This window comes from Plectrocnemia conspersa, unplaced genomic scaffold (genome assembly GCF_051122295.1).
Source record: "Plectrocnemia conspersa isolate PC_06_02 unplaced genomic scaffold, ASM5112229v1 ptg000012l, whole genome shotgun sequence".
Taxonomy (NCBI): domain Eukaryota; kingdom Metazoa; phylum Arthropoda; class Insecta; order Trichoptera; family Polycentropodidae; genus Plectrocnemia; species Plectrocnemia conspersa.
The window spans coordinates 5590183-5609256 of NW_028277176.1; the positions used below are offsets into that span (position 1 = coordinate 5590183).

Sequence of the window (19074 nt, forward strand, 5' to 3'; positions counted from 1 at the left end):
ATTAAGCAGTGTTTAATTCAAATTAGTGTTTATATTGTTACTATGCAAGGCACCGTTGCACCAGTATTTTTCCACTGCGTGCAACAGACGCGACGTGCAACCGTCCCCTTCCCCCGCGGGCCTCGCGGGGGTAGGGACTCCGATTGACGCTGAAAGCGCGAGACCCGCGAGGATATTTGCAATTCTAGGCAAAATGCGGTTGACAAGGTAATGTCTTTCTAATTTTATGTGTCATATAGTTAACCCTTTGTGCTAGTAACTCGACAATTGGTCGACATCGTATTCCAAGCGCGTTGCACTCAAAACTTAAAATGCATTTATTGGCTTTGCTTTCGAGCTAATTTTGCCAATTTCAATTTATAAATGGTAAAAAAACTTCCCGTAAACACATTTTAGTAATATTGAATTTTCAACTTATGCAAATAACTCAATAATCTTCAATTTACGAGTGTAAGTTTATTGTAAAAATTTTCATCGGAACATGGCCGGACGGTTGCGGTGTTAAGGCCGGACGGTTGCGACGCGATACTTTACACTTATTGCTCCTTAATGATTTTTTCCTTCAAAGGGTATCTATATTTTTATGATATGGGATAAAACGGGATTATATGCTCTAATTGTGCATAATTCTCACTTAATATTGTGTGTCTGTTATGAAATAAAAACGATTTTAGTATGACGGAAAAAAAGAGCGAGATGCAAGCAGAGCTCGCTATCTCGCTCGCACTATAAAAATCAGCGATTGCCAACTATCGACTCAAATAATAATATTAGTCTACACATTTGATGTATTTTAGAGCTAGTAAATTACTAAGTAATGTAAAACAGAATTAGTAATCTGTGTATTAATTATTTATAAGCACATATTGATTTATTTTTAGAAATTATCCTTATAATTACGAATGGCGTTATAATAATGGATGTTTAAAAAAGTGACGATGAATTTGATATTAACCGTGTTATTATTACTGTGACAGTAATAGTAGTAGGAATGATATCTAACCACTTAAAAGAAGTTGGATTATGCCAATATTTGATTCAAATAATGAATACGAATATTAATATAATCTTTAATAATATGACAATATATTTGTATGGTGCGCCATATACATATTGTTAGCCTAATATAGTACCTCTGCACCAAGAGATCCATTTACTATACAGATACCCGAAACTAGAATAATATATCAATTTATAAAAACACTAATCAAGAGAGATTACCATAATAGTTTATTATTATTATTTATAATCCAATAGAAATATTGTTTCTAAAACAGGTTTATATATGGTCCCCTTTTAAAATTTTAAATCCTACAATTTTTTTAATATAATTTTAATTTTAATTTGTAATTTGATTTACTTTATACACTTTCTGGATTGATAGTACAGCACGGGAATCTAGTACATCATAGGAAATCAAAATTCTCATATGTATTTAATGCGATTCAACGACCTGGTTCAACATCAGCCTTGGACACGTTCATGCTAATACTATTTCTAGCAATTTTAAATCTTGTGCAAGTTTCAAGTTTTAGAATATTCTTTTAATGTAATCATTTTTTATGATAATTTTAATTATTTTTTAAATACTGTTTTATTAAAATCCTAATTATTTTGGTATGTCCAAATATGGTTTTAAATTCAAATATCATTAGGGATAACAGTATTTTCATATTTCCAAGGTATCGGGTTTTGTAATAAGAAATTACATTTTTTGTTTTCTACTGGAATAATTGTATAATTGTCAATTGTAATTTGGTAAGTCTTCTTAAGAGATTTGATCTATTCATTGAGCAATGTTTCAAAATGTTTTAGTGCTTGTTTAGCTGTTATGTAAGTGTAATTATTTTATTGCAATACATTTTATTATTCGATTTTAGTGATTATTTTAAATATTTTTCTTAAAAACCACAAGATTTTGTGTGTATTTTTATCATCCAAATTATAATGCCTAAAAATAATTGGGCAATGTTCAAAGCTAGTTATAGATAAAAAGGATATTTTGTCAAATATTGTAAATTTTACAGTATTATTAATAGTAATCGCCATCAACCGTTGATGCGGTTAACATTTTGAATGCGTCTATTTCTTCGGCCATTTTTTCAATCTTCTTAAATTTTTTATTTATTTTTAGTGTACCCAAATAAAAGATTTGTTTCATTATTTACGACATAAAAACATTAGTTATTTGTCATAACCCCAAATATAGACAAACAGCAAAGCAATGAATGTGGTCTCAACCGCGATGCTAATCTGGAAAATAATTGCAATTGCCTAATTGAAATATCACTGAAAATAAGTTTTAGTGGTCTTTCGTTTAATGAAAAGGAAATTATCATTAAAAGTCCAAAACCCACATCCGATTTGAACTTGCAATCTTAAACTAAACATTTAAGAGACATTTCAATAGTGAAGTTTATAAAAAAATTAAGTGGATTTGTGGATGTGCTCATTTAGCAAAATTATTTCGTTGTCCATGTTTATTATTTTCTCAAGATGTTTGGAATAAATTTGGATATAATGATTTAAGCAATTTAAGTTTAGCTTGTAAAAGGCACGAATGCTTTCAACCTCACATATGTGTTACTATACAATTAAAAATATTTGGTAAAGCAAATCGTATCGAAGATTTTTTTATTACTTAATTTAAGACAATTGAATTATATAATAAGGAAGTTACTGCGAACAGATATATTATTTACAAATTAATTGACGTGATTTGCTTTTTATCTAAATTTCGACATTCTGTAAATAATAATACCGTAAATGGAGGCAACTATGTTGAATTATTATAAATTCTAACTGAATCAGACATATTATTAAAAAAAGTGAGAATAGATTGTTAGCTCTTGCATTAATATTAATCGAAAAAAAACTTGTAAGCAAATTAAAGAAAGACAATATTTTATATGATGCGGTTAATGCTGACTTCTGTAAGAAAGAGCGTCGAATAAAATTATTAAAAAAAATAAATAAATAATATGTTTATAAAATAAAGAAAATAAATTTAAAAATATATTTTTGTTTTCCCCCCTCCGGAACCGCGTGTCTTGTTTCAAAGTCACCGCACGCCACTGATATATATGTATACACGAATAACAAGAGCTTAACAATAACCAATTTATTATTTTAATAAATACTGATTTTATTGACTGATCAAAAAAGTATAGGGGGGGGGAGGCAATTTTAAGGATCGCCCCGGGCGGCACTGTACATCCGAAAGAACTGGGTTTGAATGCCATATAAACGCTTATGTTTATTTGTATTTATACTATTTGTGAGTCTTGAACTAGTGATTGTTATATAATTAAAATCATGATCGATCATCATAGATTAGGGTTTTCTTGATTTACCTTATCCCATAGATGAATATCGTGATGATTAATTTAAATTAATCTTAGTCGTACATATTTGGTATCAAAAATTCTCTCAATATAGGATTCTCCAGCTGATGGAGAATATCATATACGTATTTATTTAAAAAAATATATAAAATAAACATCACAGTAGCTTAATGGTAAAAAAATAGACCAAGACAGCATTATAGAATGCTTAAATAAAATTAAAAAATAAATTAAAAATCCTCTTAGTTTTTATAGCCAATTAAAAGTAAATCTTTCTCTAGTTTTGATTTACCATTTATCTTTTATCGGTAAAAGTTTCATAAAAGTAATTATTTAATGATGTAAATATTTTCGAATACTTGTATATATATTCTTATATTCTTTGAATTTATAAATTTAGTAAAAAAATATTTTTTTCATTTGTATATTATGTAACATGCTTTAGAGCATGGTTTCCCAAACTATGTTCCGCGGAACACTGGTGTTCCACGGATCCAAAATAGGTGTTCCGCGGAGCCTAAATAGATATTTCACAAAAATTTAGAGTAGATTAAAAAAATTGTTAGTCTTGCTAATACATAAAAATTGTTCATAAATCTGATAAAAAAGCTTGAAAATATGTGTTAAATATTCAACATTGATGTGTATAAAATCTGGAGGGAAAAGTTTCATAAGTCGGTGTTGTTTTTTTTAACTTTAAAATTTGATCGTATTTACACAATATTTTTTTTGTTAATTAATCACACGATATTAGTGCTTGTTATACGAATTTTATTTATGTGACTAGATATGCTACTAGCAGTCACTGTATTTTGCATAGGCATGCACTGTTGACTAAAAAAAATTCCACAAATTTAAAAAATGTTATGAAGTAGCCGTGAAAATGATAAACTATGTAAAATCTAGACCACTTCAATCCAGATTATTTAAAATTTTGTGCGATGAAATGGGTATTGAACATGAAGCACTTTTATTACATACTGAAGTGAGATGGCTATCTAGAGGAAAAGTACTATTAAGACTATATGAACTTCGAAATGAATTATTAGTCTTCTTGAAAGCACAAAATAATTTGCAACATCATTTTATAAATTTTTTAACAAATCCTTCCTGGTTGATACATCTGCATATCTGGAGAATATTTTTACAAAGTGAAATGATGTTAACTCATAATTACAAGAAAAAAGTATTACAATTTTTAATATGAGAGATAAAATTGAATCTTTTGATAAAAAATTACAATTTCAGATTTTATCGGTTGACTCTAATAATTTTGATTGTTTTCCTGTCTTGGAGATGAATGTTTAAATGAATTGAATTTTCAAGTAGATAAAAAAGTTTCACAAGTATTTTTAGTACACCTATATTACTTGAAAATAACTCTTTCAGAATATTTTCCGAAAACTAGTAAGGACGATTCCTGGGTTCGGAATCCATTTTCCGTGACAGTAAAAGCAGTGGGCTTAAGGGATTATGAGAATTTAGTTAATGACTCTGATTTGAAACAAAAATATCAGCCATTAAATGATTTCTGGGCGAGTCTGACTGAAGAGTTCCCCAAGGTGTCAAAACAAGCTCTGGTTTGTTTACTTCCGTTTTCCACGACGTATTTATGCGAAGTGGGATTTTTTAAGTATATTGCAACAAAAACAAAATACAGAAATAGACTCCACGCCACGGCAGATATGAAAATACAACTAACCAAAATTGTGCGTGATATAAAAAAAAATTGTTATTTAAGAACCCAAAATCTTTAGTCATTAGTAGTTTTATTTATTTGTATTTTTATGTTTATTAAATAGATTTAATAACATTTCTTTAATAACATGTTTTATTTTATTATGAATTACCCAGCCTAAAAAATAAGTTAAGTGTTCCGCCAACATTTTCGGATTTGCCAAGTGTTCCGTCGCTGAAAAAGTTTGGGAAACCCTGCTTTAGAGCATAATATGTCAAGAGGTAAAAAAATACGTTATTGATCCAAGCTTACATAGAAAGTTGCACGAAGGTTCTCATAAACCGATATTGCGAAACGAGTAATGCATTTGGTACTAGCGGCGAGTTATTGAATAACCTCTCGTGGATTGTGTACATAAAACCGTCTTACATTGTCTGAAAGCAATCTATTTCATGAATTTTCACATATATCATCAACAATGGATCGTGGACACTGTGGATTATGGTCCCGTTGGCGCAATGCACTTTAAACACACTATAAAAGGTTTCGCCATTGAAAAGATTCACCCATCCGCCGCTACTTAACCCATATTATGTAGCCATAAAGTGAAAGAGATATGAGCTGAGAAACACGGTTATTCATAAATAGCCAAGTATAAAGTGTCCAAGATAATGACGGATAAAGTACGCGCGTAAGTCATTGGTCGGTTATAAATCGGATATCCGTTAAGAAGGTGTTACGGGTTTCCATCTCCCGACAAATTGGCGTCCCTTGTAAACTATTAGTTCGGATACTGGGATATCAAATATCGTTTTCTGGAATGTTGTTAAATCTGACAGCTCTGGGCGGATCGGGTAGCACAAAAGGCCCATCAGTTTCTCATGAAGGGAGAGTCTTTCCACAGGGGGATAAAAAATGGGGTATCGCATTACCGCAGCCTTTGTTTCACTTTCCCAAGGGGCCGTATATATACATGTATACTTGTGGAATCTCGTGAAACCTTATATAAGGTCTATATGGTCAGGTTTTATACAACTAAATTAGTTACTGATTTATGTATTATATTTGATTCATGGTGTTGAGGAGTAAGCGCAAAAAGGTGCTTGTCACTTATATAATACAGCTACGTAGATAATAACTTGATATCATTAACCTACTTTGAACGAGTTGCTTTAAAATAATATTTATATTTGCCTGGACGCTTATGTATGTGGGTATTTTTTATACGTGCTGTAAGAGTGTTTAGTGGAGGGGCTGTAGCAATAAAAGTTAAAAGATTGAACGAAACATCCTCGTTAAAATTAAAATATGTACTATATAGGATATACTATCAGTAATGGTCTAAAATTAAATATTTATTATTTAATTTGACCTCCAAAACACGATAGAAATAATTAAAAAAAATAGGGTTGTTTGTCACTGACTTATACCACTACTTTATTGTGCTTATTAATGTTAATGTACATAGTATATTTATTAATTTATTCAACACCTTAATAAAAAGCTACTAAAATGATTCAATAAACAATTATTTATCATTCTTTTTTTATACTCTTGCTAAGATTTAAATGAAAAATATATCTAAAGCTAGTCTTAAAAAGTTTTAAATTTAAAGAAATATACGTGATTAATTTAAATAGAATTTTATACGCGTTTTAGTAGTTTTTTTTCAAATTTACTTCTAACAAATACTACATGTAATATTTTTAATTTAATTAAATATATAGCTTTGGCCATAATAATGGGGCACCCCTTAAAGTGGTATGTCCCTCTTTAAGTAAGTGCATAATCTGACTTAAATATTTTAGTAAATAGTTTTAACTGTATATCTGAGAACTATACAAAGAAATTTGTCGTTTTTAATTGCTCACTTGAGTTTTAAAAAATATTGCAGATTAAATTGTCCAGTCTCGCTTAAGTGCTCTTTATGTTCAGCTGCGTGATTTTGGCCTTTATTTCTCGCTATAATTATTTTTGTCAAATAATTTATTTTGATTATTATATAAACTTTTTAAAAATGCCAAATGTTGGTTCGCGACTTTGTTAAAAATCTTCAAAAAATGTTTTCAAAGCTAGCGAAGGGCTATTAATTTATTTGCGGATAGTGAGAAGAAAGCTTAACAATGTTGAACTCAGAGGTTGTAAAGTCTGACACAAACCGTGGCCTTCAAAAATAAATAAAACTCGAAGGTTAGAGTAGGCCCAAAAACACCGAGATTAGACATCTACAGATTAAGAAAAAGTCATTTGGTCCGATGAAACCAACTTTAAGATAATTTTGATAATTGAAAAAACTTTTTTTTTAAAAAAATAATTAAATAAATAATCATATTATTTTTGAATATATTTTTCATTTTTGGGACCCCTGGTGGTTTTGGACACGTGAGTTAAAGTGTCGGGGAGGAATATATTACTGATTGCGTAGCACCCAAAGTCAAATATTATGGCGGAAGCGTATGTTCTGGGGTTGCATGACAGCAGCAACGAAGATACATGTGCTAATGTGTGTAATAGAGACTTGAATCTGAATATTTAAATATTCAAATACAGAATAAATTATCCCGTTTTCTAAGTGTTTGTTATTTAAATCTTTCATATCTGTATGAAAAAACTTTAGTAAGTAAATGCACAACATTTTTTTTTATGTTTAGATATATTTATAAATAAAACATACTACATAAAGCTTTTTTGATAATAAAGTATATATCAACAGCAACTAAATAAGTATTTTTGGCAAAAAAATAATTAATATAAAAGATTAAAACATGTTTTATTATTTTTTAATAAAATAAATAAACACATTTTCATAACTAAGATCGAAATGTATAAATTTATTATTTTAACTGTATGTTTTTGCTTCTTTATAAATTTATGAATATATTTAAATATTAAAATATTTTATCGTCTGCTATTTGATATTTAAATAGTTGAAAATAACAAATGTTTAGAAATTCTAGTGTTGAATGAGTCGAGGGAAAGTATTATATATTTTTATAAATTACATATTTTAAATTATCAAGTCAAAGTATTTATTTTTTCTATAAATATATTATATGTATGTTCGTATATTTTAAATTACCTACTGGCGGTTTATATTATAGATAAGTTTGTCTACTACTAACTTTTTGTTTTTATTAAATAAAATTTTAATCTGTTATACATATTTTTATGTGTTTATGGTTTAACGGCGTCGTTTAAACACAAACATACCCTCGACGATACAGTGAGAAGAATTTATAATGAAATTTTACGAGGATTCCGCATTATCCGTATGGTCGAATATTCAGATTTTGCAAGCGGGTTAATAAATCATAAGAGAGAGAGGGTCTCTTTTTTATATAGACATACCAATAAATTGTTTCGGGCCGCTCGTTCTATTCACTACGCTCGGCAGCTGAGCCTTCTCAAATATTTTTATGTTACCCGAATGTCCTTTCGGATATTTTATACATTCATACTTATACACTTTTTTTTAGAAAAACCCATGAATAGAAAATTATTGGCGCCCAAGTCGGGCCGGTTTTAAATCGATTTTTGTATAATAGATAATGGCGTGTGAGTTTTTGAAAGATGTACTGCTGCATAGGATATAGAGAATTTTCTGTATAATAAGTTCGCATCCGGAAGAGTCTCTTTAAACATAAACACATAACAAATGGAGTGTCGGATCGATTCAGAGCTTATCCGGTAAAAATATGGAAGAAGTTTAAATTTATTGCGTATTCGCAAAGTCTCGTCGAAAACAGATAATAAGAAGCTATCGGAAAAAAATATATCGAGATGTCGGCCAAACAGGAATTCCTCTTTATGATGCGAAAGAAAAGGCGCGATGGTTTTTATTATTTATTCATGTGTGTATATGTTTATAAGAATAAATATACGTATGCGTACGTGTAACTACTTCAAAAGCTCAGGAAACTGATTATTTACGTATTGACTTTCAATTGAAAATCAGGGGAGCAGGAAAATAAATTTCCCAAACAAAAATACCGGCCATTATACGGATTGAGAGTAGTACTCTCCTATTTGAATATTATATGGGTTACAAACAAATTTAGTATAAATATACAAGTAAAGGTAAACTACAACAAGTATTTCTCAGGTTAAAGGAATTTATATTTTTAAATAAAATTATTAGTAGATTCTTAGTTTTTTTAATTTTAATGATGTTAAAAGTAATTTGTGAATAATAATAATAATTTTAAAATAGAAATGCTACCAGAGTAGCTCTGCAATTAGTGATTAATAATTTAATGGAAACATATGATTTTATAATTGTTATAAGTTTGGCAAATATTGCTTTAGTATCTAAAGTTCAGAGACTAAGGAACACATTTCAATGGTTCCAGATATTTAAATAATCAATTCATTTATGTATATTTTTATTTTAAATTTTTTCTTTCAATAAAATTATACTTTTATTTAGTTTTGTCTAGTTTAATGGTAACTGACATTTTATTTTATATCTTTATTCTTATCATATTACAGCTAATAACTAAATTGTATACATGAAAATGGATATAAGTCAGTAACATGTATTACAGTAATAACACGTTTGTACAATTTATTATCTTGGTTGTCAAGCTAAGCATTTTATTTGCTTAAGATTATTGTATGTTTCTATCGAGTATTAGACATAAGACTTTAAACATTTTAATTTAAGAAAATGACTTACTGCAAATCCTACTTAAAGTACTGTAGTTATGTTTTCTCGTAAAAGGAATAAATCCTTTATTTTATTATTCAACAAAGTAAGGAAAATTGAAACCCTAGATTAGAAAATGCAAAGGTCTTTGGAATCTAACTTTCATTAAAATCCCACACAGATAAAAACAAATAATAAAATTAAATCTACTAGAGTTTAACTGTATCCCATAATCTGTCATAAAAAGCAAATTTGATTCCATAAAAACAAGTTACTAATTAACCAAATAATAAAACCTGCAATTACGTATGCTGTTTCGGTCTAGGGATAAATATTTAACACTTTCAAGTACGCAATAAAAGTTCATACTTGGCGAAATATTTTACTTAAAATTCCCTAAAATTATACTTATAAATCAATACCACTATTAAACACATCCCAAACGAATCAAGTTGTACTTAAATACGATAATATATAACTAATATAAATAATTAATTATATTTTAACTTATAATGGAGCTTGAAACTTTTGTCTAAAACTATAGAAGCATTTGTCATAATTGATAAACTTAAATATATTATCATAAATTTAATATTTATATTTACTTACATAATAACATTTTGACCATATATGATACCATAAGTAACGTTTGCGTTAACCAAAAGCTTGTTAGCTTTCCAAAAACAATTGATAAGTAGGGTAATAAAAAATTCTTAAAGCAATTAATTTGTTTTGGACTGTATCTATTGATTTGCTTCATTATATGACCAAAACGGACTTCCGTCAAACGAGGTACGTTCTCTTTGATAACAATGTGAAATTACACAACTGACTACCGAGGACAACTGTAACCAGATTCGGTGGCCAGATGCCAGCAAAATGTTTTGTTTGACCAAGAGTAAATATGTATGATACTTCTTATTTGTTTATCGCTTAACTGTGTCGTTTAAATACGAACTCAACGAAAATAAATTTAATGATTTTTGAATAAGTATTTATATAAAAATATTTATAAAATATCATGATGGTTCAATATTTATTATTTTATGCAGTATGATTTAAATTGTACAATGTTTAAAAATATTAAAAGAAATTTAATATATAATAAATTATTTGTTATCAAAGTTGTTAATTATTTTTATAATAAATGTTGTTCGAAAATATACTATTATCTTGGGCGATTTTAATTTATCTATGAACATATGTTTATTAGGATATATTTTTTATATAATAATAATTTTGGTGACAAATTAGATTTAATTTATACAAATGTAAATAATTGTCTAGTAATTAAGAGCGAAGATATTTATCACCCGGCGCTAATGATAAATTAAATATAAATAAATTCGCATAATTACGAATGAGGAGGAACGCGTGAGCGATCGAAATGTATTTGAAAATTGTATAGATTTTAATTTATTGAATAATTTACTTTTAGTATGGACCAGAATTGAGCGGGTGAGTGCGTTAATGTTATGAGTCCTTACCCATAGTTTTTTATTTTATTGAGTTTCTACCTAATTCAGTAGCAATATATGATATAAAAAAAAAATTCCCCCTTATATATGTAAAATTTAATCATTTTTTTAATACACGCATATATTATGTATAAGCACACACACATCTAATTAAATTTCATTGATAATTTAATTTTAATTTTATTCAAGTCGTTACCGAATACCATATCTTAGATTGAGATCAATTTGCGCATCCATTTACCCAATGATTGTTCAGCTTCAGAACAGATAATCGCACTAGCAGTTCTCTTATAGCAGAATTTAGTCACTTCATCCCCATGAGGACACGGACGAAGTTAAATATAACATTGCAGCAAATAATTATTATCTTCTAATGCAGCAAGTACTCCGAATTTTCATTAAAGCCATTTCCCGCAAGTGTGGTGTAAATACGGACTAGCGGCTTTTAATGAACGATATGCAGCCAAAGTTCAAGCTTTTGTTCAATTATATATGCATATAGAATGTCTGCAATGCATTTTGCTAGAGAGATTTTCATTTTCTTTATATCGCCGCTTAACAAGAGTTGAATATGAAAGTTGAGCTTTGAGTCGTCGTTGGATGGTTTGGGTTTTAGCCAGAATTCTGTCCGCCCATTGAATTCGTTGTCGATTTTGGGTAGAAAAAATTATAGAAGACTCATATTTTATTGCGAATTTGTATCGGCAGCTAGCATTGGCAAGTGTTCAGCGCTGAATAAATAAGCGGGGTTTTATTTGTCAATATGGATGGATAAACATTGTCGTGTTTTATTAACGTACGATACGATGGATGAAAATGATTGAATGTGATAACATATTCATTATGAGGTTCGTTTATTTTTTTGTTCAGTGAACAATATGCAATTAATTGTGTTTATTATGTAGATTTTTAATTTAATATGTGATAAAATAAATATTTGCACAATCATATTTTGAAATAATATAATTTGGATAACGATATGAAATGAGATTTTGAATGAAATTATTTTCATTTTAACATAATTTTATGATAAGTATTTAAATTTTTAAAATGCATATGAGTTACTTTATATGCATGAGGTTTAGATTTCATAGCTTCAAAAAATACAACAATATACTATATATTTATTTATAAAAATAAAGTCACGAAGTTCTGCCCAATGACATAAAAGCAAATCTTAACATTCATATTCACTAGCTTTCAGAAAAACTTAATTGCATCTGTACATCAGTGCAAAGTCATTTTAGAAAGATTAAGTTCTGGAGTCAAGGTGTATGGTTACCACAAAAATTAAACGAATAAAACAAATCAGCGTGTCCACTTAGCTTAAGAGCTTCTTGTTCTTGCTAAATGCTATTAATGAGTGATGTACGATAACTTATTTAAAGATCAGGAACTTAATCTATCCCCAAGCCCGATTATTTTGTCTATTTTTTGCGACTAAAAATAAATTGTGCATTACAAAACACTTGAAGCTGGACAAAAAATTAAATATAATCAATTTATATCGGCTTAATCGTAAGCACAAAGAAATGGAAAAAGCTTGCAGTTTTCAAAATAAGTTTTGCAACTTAATTACATTTTTTACTGACTAAAATATTATTTATAATACAATATATAGTTGAAATATTAACAGTTTTTGATCAGCGTCTATACAAACTAAAGATGTAAATGTTTAAAAATGCATTAAGACATTATTTTTAACTTTAATTACAGCGTGTAATTGTAATTTAAGTTAGAAACAAATTCACTGAAACTGGAAAGGTTTTTACGCCTCCGCAAAGTTAAATAAGAGTTGAGAGTCTAATTATTTTATGAGACGCATATAATACTTTCAGGTCAGTCTTAATTTATTTATTTTATTAGTTTATTTAGTTTCATAGCTAATTTTTATACCAAACAAATTTTAACTAAACATATTTATAATATATAACATAAACAGAAAAAAAGACTTGATATTATAATTTATAATGCACAAAGGTGTTTTTTTTATTCCATTTAGAAACCCCGTTATATTTTATTTTTGCGGATTGTCATAGGAATATTATTATACAAATTTGCACCTCTGTATACTCGTTTTCTTATACTTAATAATGTAAAGTTCAAGCATTTCATTAAATAATATTTTTAAAACAATTACAAAATGACATAAATACTAGTAAAATATCTTCATGTCGATACTTTAAGATTTTTATAAGCGCTACATCTACATTAAAAAGGTAAGTTGAGCTTGTGAAAATGTCTTAACCGTCTAAGAAAAAATGTTTTTTTTTTTGTTAAAATGGGACACCACAGTGATAAATATTTTAACACTTTAAGTCACAAGGTACACTTCATAAAACAGAAAGAATTAAAATATATGTTGTCTCGAGAAGAGATTTTAAATTTATGTTCACTATATTTATCGCTTGTATTTTTTTAACGGCCTACGGCAATTTATTTCAAAAAACCCTTTAGTTATTAGTAATTTCACAAAAAAAATAATAAAGTTTCTATGCTTATTGATTTTAATAAAATATTTTATATACTGTAACAACTTAATTTTTCTTGAACGTCTTACATTAAAGCTTCAGAAAGCTGGTCTCTTTAGATTAACTCAAATTTAGCTACTCGATGTTCTGATACTTTTAATTAATTAACCTCTTCTGAGTGTCTCAAGCACTACATAGGCAATAAAAAGCACGGTAATCCAGCAAATTCGATCACAGAGAACGAGAGGCACTTCATCAACGGGTTCAATTTGAGCATGATGTATGTAATCGACACTTAAGCCGAAGGAATTATTACTATGGCGTTGTGAGGGGGAGGCGACCTTAGATCACTCTCGAGTCCCGCGATTCTCACCCAGAGTCTTGGGTGTATGTGTGTAATCGAAGTGGGGCAGTGCTCACACCCAGCTCCCCGTTTCGACCCCTTTAATTAATTGTGCCGATGTTAAGCTGCCGGCTGCATGTGCCATTTGACTCCGGAGACCTTGCCAGCCAGCGCTTGGACGAACTGGAAGCCGTTCCATACTTCATCTCTGTTCCAAAATTCATAACTGCTATTATGCCAAAATGTGAAATTTAAACTATTTAGTGTAAGTATAAAAACGACTGAATTACATATTGCATAGGTTATGTTGCAATATTTTTAAACTTATATACTTACTCGGCTTCATTGATTTTAGTTAAATAGAATATTATTACATTTCATAGGATCTCGAAAACACAATTTTTCTTAACCTTAATAAAATTTTAATCCTATGGTGTTTTAATATTAGAAAAAAAATCACTAAAGATAGATCTTAAGGTTCATAATTTACATTATGTAGCTTTTTAAGACATCGATCTATTTTTTTTTAAATTTTGGATCTATTTTAATTACATTAATTTTTATTTCCTAAGCTGCTTTGAATATTATTTTTTTATATAAAATATGCAGATTACTAACACAACTAAGTAATTTTAATGCATCTTTTTTATATATTATTTATGAATTATTTAAAATTAAGTAGTGTAACTCTTGTGAGTGATCTTAGTTTATAAAATTTGGTTTTTATCATGTCTAAAACTAATAATTATTTTCTGATTTAGTTTCTTTAGCTGATACATTTTTAAATTGCCAGTATAAAGTAAGAGTTTTCACATGGTAATTGTTTCATCTGCTTAATAATAAATATAATGTGTATAAGAAAGGCCTTGAAGTAAAGCATTAAAGCATACTCAAACAATATAATCTAGTGTAGCTACATTTTACTGCAATAATCTAGATTTAACATAAAATAAAAGTAGATAACTCAATATTAATTAACTCCAATTGTAGCTTAATTTTAAAATTTAAGAAGCTATTTTTAGTCATTTTATTTGATGACTTGATGTCGTCGAGTTAATTTCATAAAAAAACTGGTAATTAAAACTATAGGTGACTTGAAAAATAATTATTTCAATTTAAAGATAACTAATTTAAAGGAAGTTTTAAGGTATCCATATATTATATATAGTCAGATTGCTTAATACACTTTTAAAATAAAAAAAAGCAATGTTAAGTTTAATGAAATATTTAAAAGGCTTTTTATAGCCATGTTAGTTTTATTATTGGGAATGGAAGCGTAGGTGAAACTTTTACTGTCACATTATATAGCCGAAGGTTTTTATGACCATTTTACTGACCCAATCAATTTACCCAATGGTCGTAGCTCATCGGAGATGAAAGTAATGTTTTACGTCTATGCATTTACTATTATTTTAAAAACGTAAAAGCAGATTTTTTTGTTATTTAATAAACTATGGGTCATATGTGTATGTATATATTGAAATATGGATTATGAAAAGTTTTTATTAGTTAAATCGTAACTAAACTGAAAATCATATTTTAGTTTCACTGGAATCAAAAACTGAAATAAATATGTTCTGGATTATGAATCTTGAAATAGTTATAAAAAATTCACAAAGTAGTTTTTAAATTAAAATCGTTTTTCTAAATGAATCTAAGCAGCGGTGTCAATGTTAATTCAGGGTAATCTTTAAAATATAAAATTGCTTACAATGTCATTGATAAATGTATTTAGTAGAATACTGCATATTGCTTTTAATTAAATAGGAATTAATGGACATATCTTATCTTTTATTATATGTTCAGAAAAAATAGAATAGGTTGACAGAAGCATAAGAATACTGACGCATGCAAAATATTACTCACTAGAATTATTAATTATTTTAATAACGTTGATTCAGCTGAAACAAAAATATAAGTTTGCTCGTTAGTTAATAAAAGTCAATGTACATTAAAACATATATTTAAAATTCGTTTTGTGTAGTCTGCTATATATGTATATTAAAACTCGTAGAGAAATGTTACGATCAAAACGCTGCTAGACAGGGAAAATCTCGCAGCATTTCCGATTCATTTTACGAAATTGGTCTGCACAAAATTTTCCGGTCTTGTGACCTGTGTCGACCCGAGCTGTTATCCACAATACCGTTGTTTATTGCCGTTCAATACAATGGCGAAAAGCCTTTATGGAGGACACGACCTGCTCATGGCTTGCAAGCCAATATCTTCAAAATTTCCATTACCATACGGAAAAGCCACCAGACCGCCATTTTGTTACACTAATTAATTGGGGGAGTTTGCAGGTGATTGCTTAAAGTAAAACTGGTCGATGTTTGTTCAAAACATTGTTAGTAAATCATATTCAAACTAGTACGCATTAAAAAATTAAGCAATGTATGGTATAGAAAATAAATGTTCTTATATAACGGACAGTAAAATTTATACTATTTTCTCAATTAAAAACGTCACATCCTAATGCTGTTTTATCTTGTTTATAACGCAATTGCCATAAATTTTTATTTATTTATTAAAACGTACTTGAACATATACACACGCTATTCAATCTAAGTATAATTTTGCTGAATAATACAATAGTTATTCATAAAAAGTGAGTTTGAGCATAATTAATGACGTCGGATAAAAGCGGGTACGGGCGTGGTCAGTGTATCCGGGAAAAAGTTTTTGCGGTCAGGAAAAGCGGTCGGAAAACTTTTTAATTTGCAGACATCAAATTGACTTAGTGCACGGGCATACACGAATTACATCCTGTTTTCTGGCTGTGCAGTGCGTTCTGTCCCCATTGTTGTTTACATTGGGTGGTTTTCGTTCTGACAACAATTACTGGTAACGAAATGACGTTTGGCTTTCGCCCAAATTACGTCTGCGGCTTGTGTTTAGAAAACGGACGCCCTTTGATCGGCTTCGTTACACATGTAATTTATATTATAACTTTGGGATGACGCCCCTGGAACACAGTTACGCCTCTGTCGATGTGCCTGGTAATGGCATAATTTTGATTAGTAAACAATCACAGATATGAATTATTTTATTGAGATATACGAAGGGTACTCAGAAAGTAACGATACGATTATTTTAAAAATGAAATCGACTTTATGATTTAAATATATGTTAAAAGCTGTGCTAATTTATTAACCCGATAAGTTAGAGGTTTGTTTAGATATCTGTTTATAATATACAAAAGGAGAAGCTGCTGATGCTTATCGCAATGACGTTGAACTGACATGTGTGTCATAGCGTTTATTTTTACGAGATAGAGTTATATTTTTTTTGAATGATTATTCTGCAACAATTTTGAGTATGTTAACGTACATTTTGTTTAATTATTTTTCTGGATATCGTAGTTGGATCAGGGTTGACGTGAAGAGAGAAGTAGCTGCTTTCTCAGTCTTTTCCGTTTATGGTTTATGTTTCTTCACTTTGTTTTTTCAGTAGCTCAAGCTGAAAACATTGATATGTTGTCGATAAAGAGTTTTAAATGAAACTGTAGATTGCAGTGTATCCGCTTTTATAAACTTGGCCAGCCTAGAGGAGGTTTCCTGCAATGAAAGATTTGGAGCATCTAGAAATGTAATTAGATTTATTGTTTTTCATCTCTTTTCTGACTTGTCTACCATGTCGTAGAAACTAATGGATTATTTTATGGCGCTTTTAACGCTTGAAAATTTATGTTATCATTGTTCATTTCATTATAGGGCTTGAACCTGCTGCCAATGGACCCACAACTATATAAACAGGCAACACCCGAAAAAAAATATTCTTACTCTTTGTATAATTTTTATAATACACAAAAATATAAGCAAAATATTTCTGAACAACCAATTATTATAATTGCTATTACAAGTTCCGTGAGAAAAAATTTCAAAGAAAAAAATAATTGTAAAAAACAACCTTTTTGAATGAAAGCATTGTAAAGATCGCTAGACTTACTTTGATAAGTTTGTGATTATCTCATTTTTAATTAAACAAAGAAAATAATTCATAAGCGCATTGAATTTAATTATCTCACTTTTAATAAATCAAAGAAAATTATTCATTAATGTATTGTAATTAATAAAAATGCTATACGGATTTGTTGTAGAAAAACCATTAATAATAATATTTGGTTTTACAAACAAAACCATAATCTTTAAAAAGTTTGTTTTGTGCTTTATCTATTTTTTATCGTTTCGTAAAATGCGATGAAAAGTGGATACTTAATGAAATTACACTATTTTTTCTGCATCTGCCCAAACCCATTATAGAACGCACCAAGAACTATGTGATCAATAAAAAATGTAAAATTTTCTTTTATTTTGATTACATTTTTTTTTCTTTCATTTTGTGAAAATAGTAAACTATTTTTTAAAAATATGTAAATTAAAAATATCATATTCGATAATTTTAAGAAGCTAAAAATATTGTAGGTTAAGGTTATAATTTAGGTTAGCTACTTAATATTATAAAAAAATACCATTCCAAAAAATCATGTAAATTTATTAATAGATATATTATAGAGATCTTTTCGTTATTATACTAAAATATTATTTTCATCGCTTAATTTTAAGTGACTTAAAGTTACGGTATAATTTTTCTTGGTGATGCGCATCTTCTGTTATATATTGGTTTAAGGGGCGCAATAGTGGCAAGTCTATGGAGTTGAGCTCCACGATATGTTTAGTGAAGCTTGGATTGCAGATGTATACATAGGAATTTGACGTTAGCCTTTTTTTTAATGCATTTCCCTTCTTCACATTTAAGATAGTGGAGATAAGGATTGTCTGCGCTTTATAAAAAAATATTGTTTCAGTTTTTTGGTTTATTTTAATTTTATAGATATTTGTAACTTAACTTAGTTAAAAATAATTATGACGGTTGTGTCTTCAGCGTACATAAATAAGCTAGTATTTTTTTAAATATAAATGTATTAGTATATATCATATATAATATATAAAAAAACAATGTATCGAGCAAACTATCCCTCGAGATTCCAGTTGGAATTTCACGCGTTATCGAGTGTTTATTATTTAGTAAAACATCATAGCTTCGACCTTTAGGCAGTGGCGTAGCTAGGGTACGTGCCGCCCAGGGCGATCCTTAAAATTGCCGCCCCCCCCA

The 19074-nt window shown here is 28.8% G+C and overlaps 1 pseudogene; it reads left to right on the forward strand.

The window, feature by feature from the left end:
- Positions 1-481: 481 nt before the first annotated feature.
- LOC148228050 (uncharacterized) lies at positions 482-16246 on the forward strand (annotated as a pseudogene).
- The last annotated feature ends 2828 nt before the right edge of the window (positions 16247-19074 follow it).